Below are 9,232 nucleotides of genomic sequence, written 5' to 3'. Positions count from 1 at the left end.
TATCTACACAAAGATATGTTTATGACGTCCCAACCTTGTGACTCTGCACGATAAGTCCCTCAGGCGCCACAGTATTCATCTTATAATTCTTAGTCTAAACATCTTCAACCCAATGCCCTCGTAACATAATAGTTTAAGCATTTCCATATTATTCTTCATGATATATTTCCAACAATTCCTCTTTTGAACTTGTCTAAGTTCACTTCACAGAAATATTCATGACATGAGGATATAAGTCAAAAATCAAACAGTTTACATATATATCATGTTATTCATAAACTCACCCTCCACCATTATTAATGACCTATGAGTTCCGTCTATAAGCCAATTAGGCCTTTCAGATCTCCCCCACCCCATGAGGGTTTAGAGGGCTCTGTTGACAGAGGTCATAGGTCACTTGCAACTACTTACAGCTGGCCAAAAACCCCGCCTCATTTTACAAGAGATGGAGCAAAAAGACCAGATGCGCTATCTACTCTTATCTGGAAGTGACAAAAGGAAAAAACCTCAGGTTATACATAGAGGAAAAATCCATGTTGCCATCTTCTTTCAAACTAATCATCTTCAGGGTGAGCTATGGCTATTTACCTTCTTATGTTCCAACAACTAGCCTATCGTACTTGATCATAATATCTTATTTTTAACAATAATCACTTTCCTTCTTATGTCAGGAATTTTTAAGCAGGACCCCAGGGTCATGTCCCGCAGCCCTTTGTTATTAGTTCAGTGTTATACGTATACATTCATTTCTTACTCAGAATCAATGCAAACCGTTCTCATCACACCACCTCCTCCTCTTCCACATCCTTTTCTGACTCACGATTAAGAAAATCCATGTTTAATAACCCCTGTTCTCCCCATCCTCCCCCTGTGGTACTCATGCTCATCTGATATGCGGGTGGTTGGTCGGGACGTTTCTTTTCTATTGCCGTTACGATTAATCGTTCTGTCAAATGGCGTATGCATGGAATACAGCAGCAGCCACATAATATTAAGCACGCAAGGACCACTATAATAGAGGAAAACAGTGATACTATCATCGATTTCCATTTGCCAAAAGTCCTCTCCAGCCAATCATTAATTGGGTTGTTTATACCGGAATCCGCATGCATTTTATCCGAAAGAGTCCTCAGTCCTTCTAACGCTTTTGTCACCGTCCCGTCCGGGGCGGTGTTGTTTGGGATAAAGATACAACATGAGTCTTGGAACATTGAGCATACACCGCCTTTCTCTGCCAGCAGCATATCTAATGCCATTCTATTTTGGATCACCATCAGTGACGTAGGAGCCATTTGTTCAGCTAGTCCGGCAATTGCATCACGGGTTAAATTAGTCAAACGGAGAACATTATAGTGGATGTAGTTAATGCGGTCAACATTTTTACTGGGTGTGATAGGAAACAAAGCGGATACCAGGGGCAAGTTTTCAAATCCTGCAGCTATTTGATCAGCTAATTTAAACTCATTTGGCACTCCCCGAGGTACCCCAATAGCATCTATGTATGTGGGATTATTTGCAGAGGTGTCAAAACTCCTCTTTTGGCGTATATTTTGTCTTTTATCTAATCCTATGATATTCATAGGTACTGCCAACCGGACCAATGAGCACACTCCCGACCAATTGGCTGGTAACGTGACTCTTAAGATTTTATCACCACAATACCAGAAAAGATCACCTCGGCCCTGAGTCCAGTTATTGGAAATTTCATTTCCTGTTACATCGTAGGATACATTACACCACTTAGCGGTCCCCGTTGTTACACTAATTTTGCCCGTTCTATTAAAACATATATAGTCCCCTTTTCTTATAGTAATTATTGGTGGCTGGATGTCTTTCCTTAGGGGTGGATATATTTTGTCTAGTTTAGTACATGTGTCGGTTATATTTGATCCGGATGTTATAAGTTGTTGCATGCATTCCCACCCCTCTGGGTCGTCCATATGTACCGGTCCGGGTACCATAAATAGAGTGGGTCGTGCAGTTGAGCAGGCCAAACAATTACCTGTATTGTATTGCTTTGCAGTAAACGTCATCCACTCAAGCCAGATGTTTCTTTCCCCATATCCCGTGGCTATGCGAATGATATCATTAGTTGAAAGTTTGGTGAAATCCAACGTCTGTACTTTGTCTTCCGTGTTTCGTGGTACTGGTGTGGTTAGTTTAGAGGCAGCTCTCGGGTTGGTCTTAGGTGTATTTTGACGTACAAAGTTTATTTTTATTGTGCCGAAAGTATCTTTGCCATTAAGGTCAACGCCTAACTTTAGGTAACCAGTGTGATTGGACTCCCCCTGACCCCCTTGAAATGGGTTATACCTTAGTTCACGAAATGTGATTAGAAGAGGGTTCTGTCCGTTGGTGCTGCGTTTCATTCTTCCGGGTTGTCTAACTGAACCGCGTATGATACTAATTTTATCTGCTTCTGGATCGTAAAACCCTTTTTTCAATGACCGTACCCGGGAACCTGAGTGGGAGAATACATCCCCCCAACTCTTACAATCCCCGGCGAAAGAGCAGAGATAGACGTCGTTATTCTTCCAGTCCTGCTCATTTCCTGTGCAAGTTATTATGTTACAGAGGTCAACCTGAAAAGAGGTGGTTCCTCCTAAGGTGTATGTCAATTGGATTTTAGCGCGGGGTTGTATGTTAGGTTGACCATTTTCATACGTATTCTCGCACTCTTCATCAGTGCACCTTTTAAATCTCTTTCGTACCTGAGGTTTGGAGACAGGGGAGCCGATGGTGTGATTACCCGATGTTGCATTGGTGGGTCTGATTATTTGATCTTGGTCCTGTTTAGCTTTTAGTCTTGGCAGAAAATCTAAGAAGAGCAAGATACTGCCCACCACTAGCACTGATCCCAGTACTAGCAGGGCTCTGTTATACCATCCCATTCCCCCCATTCTTTCCCTGACCCCTCTTCTTCTGGATATATGCAAATATCGTACACTTATATTTGTCAGGATATATATAGCAATGAATAAAAGAGTACAGAACATACAGTCTATTGAGTCACCTCTTTATACTTGTAAGCCGTGTTTTAACTGTAAAACCGGCAAGACCTTGAAACCTTCTTTCCCTTATTTGTGACCCATACAGCTCTTTTCGTAAAAATAAAAAATACAAGTTATTTTGTGTCTTGGTATAGTCTCATACGTGCCCGTTACGCCTGCTTTCTTCTCTTCTCTGGTGTCCCTGCAGAGATGCTTGCCTCACGCCTGGTGCTGTTTTTGTGTCCGGTTCATCTGGGTTGTCCACCCCTCCGCTGATGAATCTGGTGTCCCTGCAGAGATGCTTGCCTCACCCCCTGGCGCTGGTTCAGGTGGTGCTGGTGTTGTGTCCACGCCCCCACTGATGAAATCCACACCGGGTGGTGGATTTTTTGTAGAGCTGCACTGTGTTAGGTGCCACCACACGCCTCCTTTTCCTTTCAGCTGGACTGCAGTTGACGTCCTAGCTGTCACCTCGTATGGACCTGTCCAGCGTGGCTCCGACCACTTCCTCTTTAACACCTTCAACCAAAGGTGTTCTGGTGGGCCAACGGGGAGGGGTCTCAACTTTGGAGGACCAGGTTCTGGTGCACCTGGACAGGAGAAAGCTGAGGTCATAGCATTAACCGACTGATAAAAGGGACGGTACCCAACAGCTGGAAACACACAGAAAGGGTGCGAAGGGCCAGGAAACGGTCTGCCACAGGTTAGTTCAAAGGGTGTCAACCCTGTTGAGGTGTTTACCGAGGAACGAATTCCAAGGAGGACTATTGGTAGGGCATTAGGCCAAGTCATGCCTGTGGTTTTGCAAACTTTTAACAGCTTTGCTTTGATAGTACGGTTAGCCCGTTCTACCTTTGACTGAGATTGTGGGTGGTACACTGAGCCAAATTTATGTTGGAGCCCCAACACCTCTTCCACAGAACGCAAGTCATTGTTCTTGAAATGGGAGCCGTTGTCGGAACGGATTAATTTTGGAAAACCATGTTTGGGGATGTAATCGTTAACCAGGCATTTTATGACCGATTTTGCGTCCTCTTTTCCAGTGGGATAGGCTTCTATCCAACGTGAAAAGGCATCCACAATTACCAACAAGAACCTTTTACCCCCCACCCGGATCCCCATGTCCGTGAAATCCATAACGATCTGTTCTCCAGGACCATTAGGTTTAGGGTACGTGCCCACCGGAGGTGTTTCCGTGGGTCTTATGTTACATGTTTGACATATTGTACATCTTTGTACAAAGTCCGTAACTGTTTTCCTCTTTTGAGGAAACCACCAACCATCTAGTGCAAACATCATAACAGCCACACCGGCATGACACAATCCATGAGTTTGTTTTAGCATGGATGGTATCCAATCACTAGGCATCACAGTTTTCCCATCTTTTTGCCACAAGCCATTGAAACAATCAGTGGCACCTGCATCTTCCCAGGATTTTTTCTCATACCCTGGAGCGTCCTCCTGAGCTTTTTGTACATCATCAAAAAAACTACTAAAATTCTCTTCTAACAGCATAATACATTCAGATACATAGCCTGCCGCCGCTTTGGCGGCCTCGTCGGCAGCATTATTCCCAATGCTTTCTGGATCACTTCCCTGTGAGTGTCCTTTCACTTTAACCACAGCCACCTTCTCCGGAAGGTGGATAGCGGCCAACAAGTCCCTCATGAGGCCTTCATGAACCATGGACTTGTTGCCACTAGTTTTGAATCCTGCCTGTACCCAGCCAGACATATCCCTGTGTATAGCATTACATACATATGCAGAATCAGTGAAGATGTTTACGGTTTTACCCTCGGCGAGTCGCAGAGCACATACCACAGCTGTTAGTTCAGCAGCCTGAGCTGATTGTTTGCCTTCCAAAAGGGACGAAAACAGAGTGACAGGTTCTTTATCCACATTGTCCGTCACCTAGTTGAGGGTAGAGAGTACTCTCTTTCCTAGGCGATTGCTTTTCTTTTTTAGTTGGACCTTGATGTCCTAACTCAGCCACTGCCGCCAAGTAGACACAATTTGCCTGGGCCAGTGAACTAGCTTTCTGTTCAACATGTTTCTTTGCTTTTGCTCGGGTGAACATATTGCTATTCTTTAATTGCTTCTGGCCTTCAGCCAACTCGTTTTGTTGTTTTAATATGTGCTCTCGAAACACCGGGGCAACAGCTGCTTTGGAGTTTTCTCCAGGAAACTCCTTCGTTTCTATCATGTTTTTAAACCAATCATCCAAATCTTTTGCTCGTTCATCTAACTTCTTAGGATCAAAGGTGCAAATCACGTGTGTCCTCACTTTGGCCCATTGCTGTCCAAAAGTGAGACCCGTCTTATTGCATCCTCCTATTTCCTCACACTCTCTATCGAATTCACCATCCATCTTTCTTGCAGCTTCACTGCTCTGCATATATTCCGTGTTAGTTTTTATGTCAAACAGTAGCGAAACCAGAGTAATTGGGTCGTTATGCCCCCACAACAGATCCCACCTTGGCACAGGCTTCTACTGACGGTCGCCCGTCAGCGGTGCAGGCACGGTATCTGAGGCAGTTTTAAATTTCCTCTGATGACACTATTAATACAGTCAAACAGTAGCGAAACCAGAGTAATTGGGTCGTTATGCCCCCACAACAGATCCCACCTTGGCACAGGCTTCTACTGACGGTTACCCGTCAGCGGTGCAGGCACGGTATCTGAGGCAGTTTTAAATTTCCTCTGATGACACTATTAACACAGTTTATTAGTAATACCCACAGATCCCAGATCTTATATAAGGACTCAAACCTTATTCAAAAGGACTCTAACCTTTGTAAAAGGACTCTAACCTTTGTAAAAGGACTCTAACCTTTGTAAAAGGACTCTAACCTTTGTAAAAGGACTCTAACCTTTGTAAAAGGACTCTAACCTTTGTAAAAAGGACTCTAACCTTCTTCAAAGGACTCTAACCTTTGTTGCTTCCGGAGCCCTAGGATCCTTGATCCTTTTAAACTGTGCAACTAGATGTTATTAGTTCAACAGAGATGTGTCCTACTCAGCAAGAGAGATAAATTTAGAGCCTATGCCAATCTGCAGATTTGATTTAACAGGTTCTGCTTACCTTTTTGCCTCAGGGGTCCCCTTATCTCTCTCTCACTGAGTCCTCCAGTCTCTGGCTCGTTTCGCTCTTCCTTGAAGATCACGTCGGGGTCACCAAATTGAAGGAAATTCTCCCTCAGAGAATAGACGCCTTCATGCGTGTTGGTTTATCTTCGAAGCAGCTGCAAGCTCAGAGGAGATTTATACAAATGCAAAGTTAGTTTAAAGTATAATCAATTTATTCCGTATACATACTCATCAAAGTTGCACAGAGTTATTACAGAATTCTGGATTCATCAATGTGTCCCTGATACCATGTAATACCGTGATCAGTTCGCAGTGAATGAACCCCGAGCTGTTCTTTACATTTTGCCTTTATACACAGCAGTAAACATTCTCTGAAAGGAGGGGCAGAGTTTGATCAGTCTTAGTAATTTTCCACAATGTCAATTTGACCGTCTTCTTTATCTGACTCCATTATTAAAACAACGCCGTCTACTGTTCATATCATTCTGCCCTTTCCCCCCTTTCTGTTTCTTCCCTAAGGCTGGGTCCTTGAGACTGTTCTATCTACACAAAGATATGTTTATGACGTCCCAACCTTGTGACTGTGCACGATAAGTCCCTCAGGCGCCACAGTATTCATCTTATAATTCTTAGTCTAAACATCTTCAACCCAATGCCCTCGTAACATAATAGTTTAAGCATTTCCATATTATTCTTCATGATATATTTCCAACAGTAGTGAAAGCGGCAGGGATTGGATAAGCAGTATGTTGATGTCACCGCTGTGTGTTACAGTATAATTATTAAAATGAAGGGATTTAACTATGATGTCATCCAATTGTTCAATATTTTAATTTGTTGTATGGTTTAGTCCAGGGGTCAGCAACCTGCGCCTCTTCAGCTCCTCTCCAGTGGCTCCCTGTGGATCTATAAAAAACATTAGTGGAAATGAATAACTGTTTTTTCGTTTACATTTTCATTTTTATTTATCATTGTTGTAGGTCTATGGTACGATGGTACGACGGTACGACGGTACGACGGTACGACGGTACGACGGTACGACGGAGTATTAGGGCCACATTGAAGTCATGATATTATAAAGTTGTAATTTTAAAAATGTAATAGATATCACCATGAAACATCCCTCATTCATTAGTTACTGTTCTGTGTCGGTGCCTTAATGTAGTTAGTTTCACTTTAATCTGTGGATGACAGTTAATGTATGCCTGCAGGGGAAGAACATGATGGTGAGATGTGAAACTGTAAATAAATGGAAGTGATCCAACGTTACACAGCGAACTGGACATTGGTTTGTTTTTAGAGCACGCGTCCAAACAAGTTCTCCCGTCCGCCCCTCAGTGGCTTATAGATGTTGGTATTTGTTTGTTAAAAGGCTAACTGGCAGGCTAAGAGTTCCTGTAACACTGACCCGACGGGAAAGCAATGATTTTACCTCTGATGTCGTATTATTTGACTTTACCAACCACTATCAGTCCAAAGATTAAAGTTTATAGAAAATCAACTACATATATATACTTCAGTAGTCTGGCTTATGACAAATAGGTCATAATATAATAAATATATACATCTATAAATAGGTTATAGTATAATATATATATATATATATACATCTATAAATAGGTTATAGTATAATAAATATATATATATATATATATACATTATATAAACCATGTAATAATAATAATAATATATTGGATTTATATAGCGCTTTATATTAATCTCAAAGACGCTTTAACATAGTCGGGGGGAAAACGGTGTGAGACAGACAGACAGGAGACGAACGACAAAAAGCGACATACACAGGAACAATCACATACATACACATGGACTGATGGGTAGGGGGAAGGAGGGGGCTACGGGTAAGCAGATGAGAAAAGATGTGTTTTGAGGCGGGACTGGAATGTGGTGAGGGAATCGGAGTCTCTGATGAGATTGGGGAGTGAGTTCCAGAGCTTGGGAGCTGCCCTGGAGAATGCTCTGTCCCCAAAGCTGCGGAGTTTGGACGTTGGGGTGGAGAGTAAACCAGCCGAGGTGGATCTGAGGGACCGTTGAGGTTGGTAGGGGGAGAGGAGTTCAGAGAGATAGGGGGGTGCAAGTTGGTGGAGGGCTTTGTAGGTGAGGGTCAGGATTTTGTAGGAGATCCGGTGGGAGACGGGGAGCCAGTGAAGGTCTTTCAGGACTGGGGTGATATGATGCCATGATTTGGTGTGGGTGAGGAGTCGGGCAGCTGCATTCTGGACCAGTTGTAATTTATTTATGGAGGTGTTGCTGATGCCATAGAGGAGTGAGTTGCAATAATCAAGGCGGGAGGAGATGAAGGCGTGGATGAGTTTCTCTGCTGTAGGGGGTGTGAGGGACGGACGGATTTTTGCGATATTGCGAAGGTGGAAGAAGGATATATTGACCAGTTGGCGGATGTGGGGCTCAAGGGAGAGGGTGGAGTCGAAGATCACGCCAAGGTTACGTGCCTGGGGGGAGGGGGAAACAGAAGTGACATCGATGTTGAGTGTGAGGTTGTTGGTTTTGGTGAGGGTGGATTTGGAGCCGATGAGGAGGAGTTGTGTTTTGTCGCTGTTGAGTTTTAGAAAATTCTGTTGCATCCAGGCTTTAATTGCAGAGAGGCAGGAGTTGATGTGGGAGAGCGGTGGGTTGTGAGGGGTGTTGGTGCTGAGATAGATCTGAGTGTCGTCAGCATAGCAGTGGAAGTCCAGGTTGAAGTGGCGTAGGATCTGACCGAGGGGGAATAAGTAGATTATGAACAGGAGTGGACCTGTAGTAGGACCTGGAGATGTAGCTGTAGTTTCCCTCCTGACCTCCAGGTGGAGACTTTCTGTCACTTTAAACTGAAAAACCAGACCGGAAGTACTTGTAACCGGAAGTGTGGTTGTCGGGCTGATGGCGGGAGAGTTGTTGTTGTTAGCTGAAGATCTTTGATCCGTCTGGAGCTCGAGCTGCAGGTGAACCTTCACACACCCAGGTAAACCCTTTAACAAGCTTCCTCTGAGCCGGAAGTCCAAGAGGAGACGAAGAGAAGAAGAATATGAACCGAGTTAAACCCGAAAACAGAGAGTTAGCTCCATGCTAACAAGCTAACAGAGAGTTAGCTCCATGCTAACAAGCTAACAGCTAGTTAGCTCTATGCTAACAAGCTAACA

The 9,232-nt window shown here is 43.8% G+C and overlaps 1 protein-coding gene across 1 annotated transcript in view; it reads left to right on the top strand.

Annotated features, from left to right (window-relative positions):
• LOC141761349 (uncharacterized) overlaps positions 1-9,232 on the top strand; it is a 96,402-nt gene that overhangs the window by 19,362 nt on the left and 67,808 nt on the right. The gene's annotated exons all lie outside the window — the stretch shown is intronic.

This window comes from Sebastes fasciatus, chromosome 22 (assembly GCF_043250625.1).
Source record: "Sebastes fasciatus isolate fSebFas1 chromosome 22, fSebFas1.pri, whole genome shotgun sequence".
NCBI classification, from domain to species: Eukaryota; Metazoa; Chordata; class Actinopteri; order Perciformes; family Sebastidae; genus Sebastes; species Sebastes fasciatus.
The sequence above is the reverse complement of the archived record's forward strand: the minus strand, read 5'-3'. Positions and strand labels throughout refer to the sequence as shown.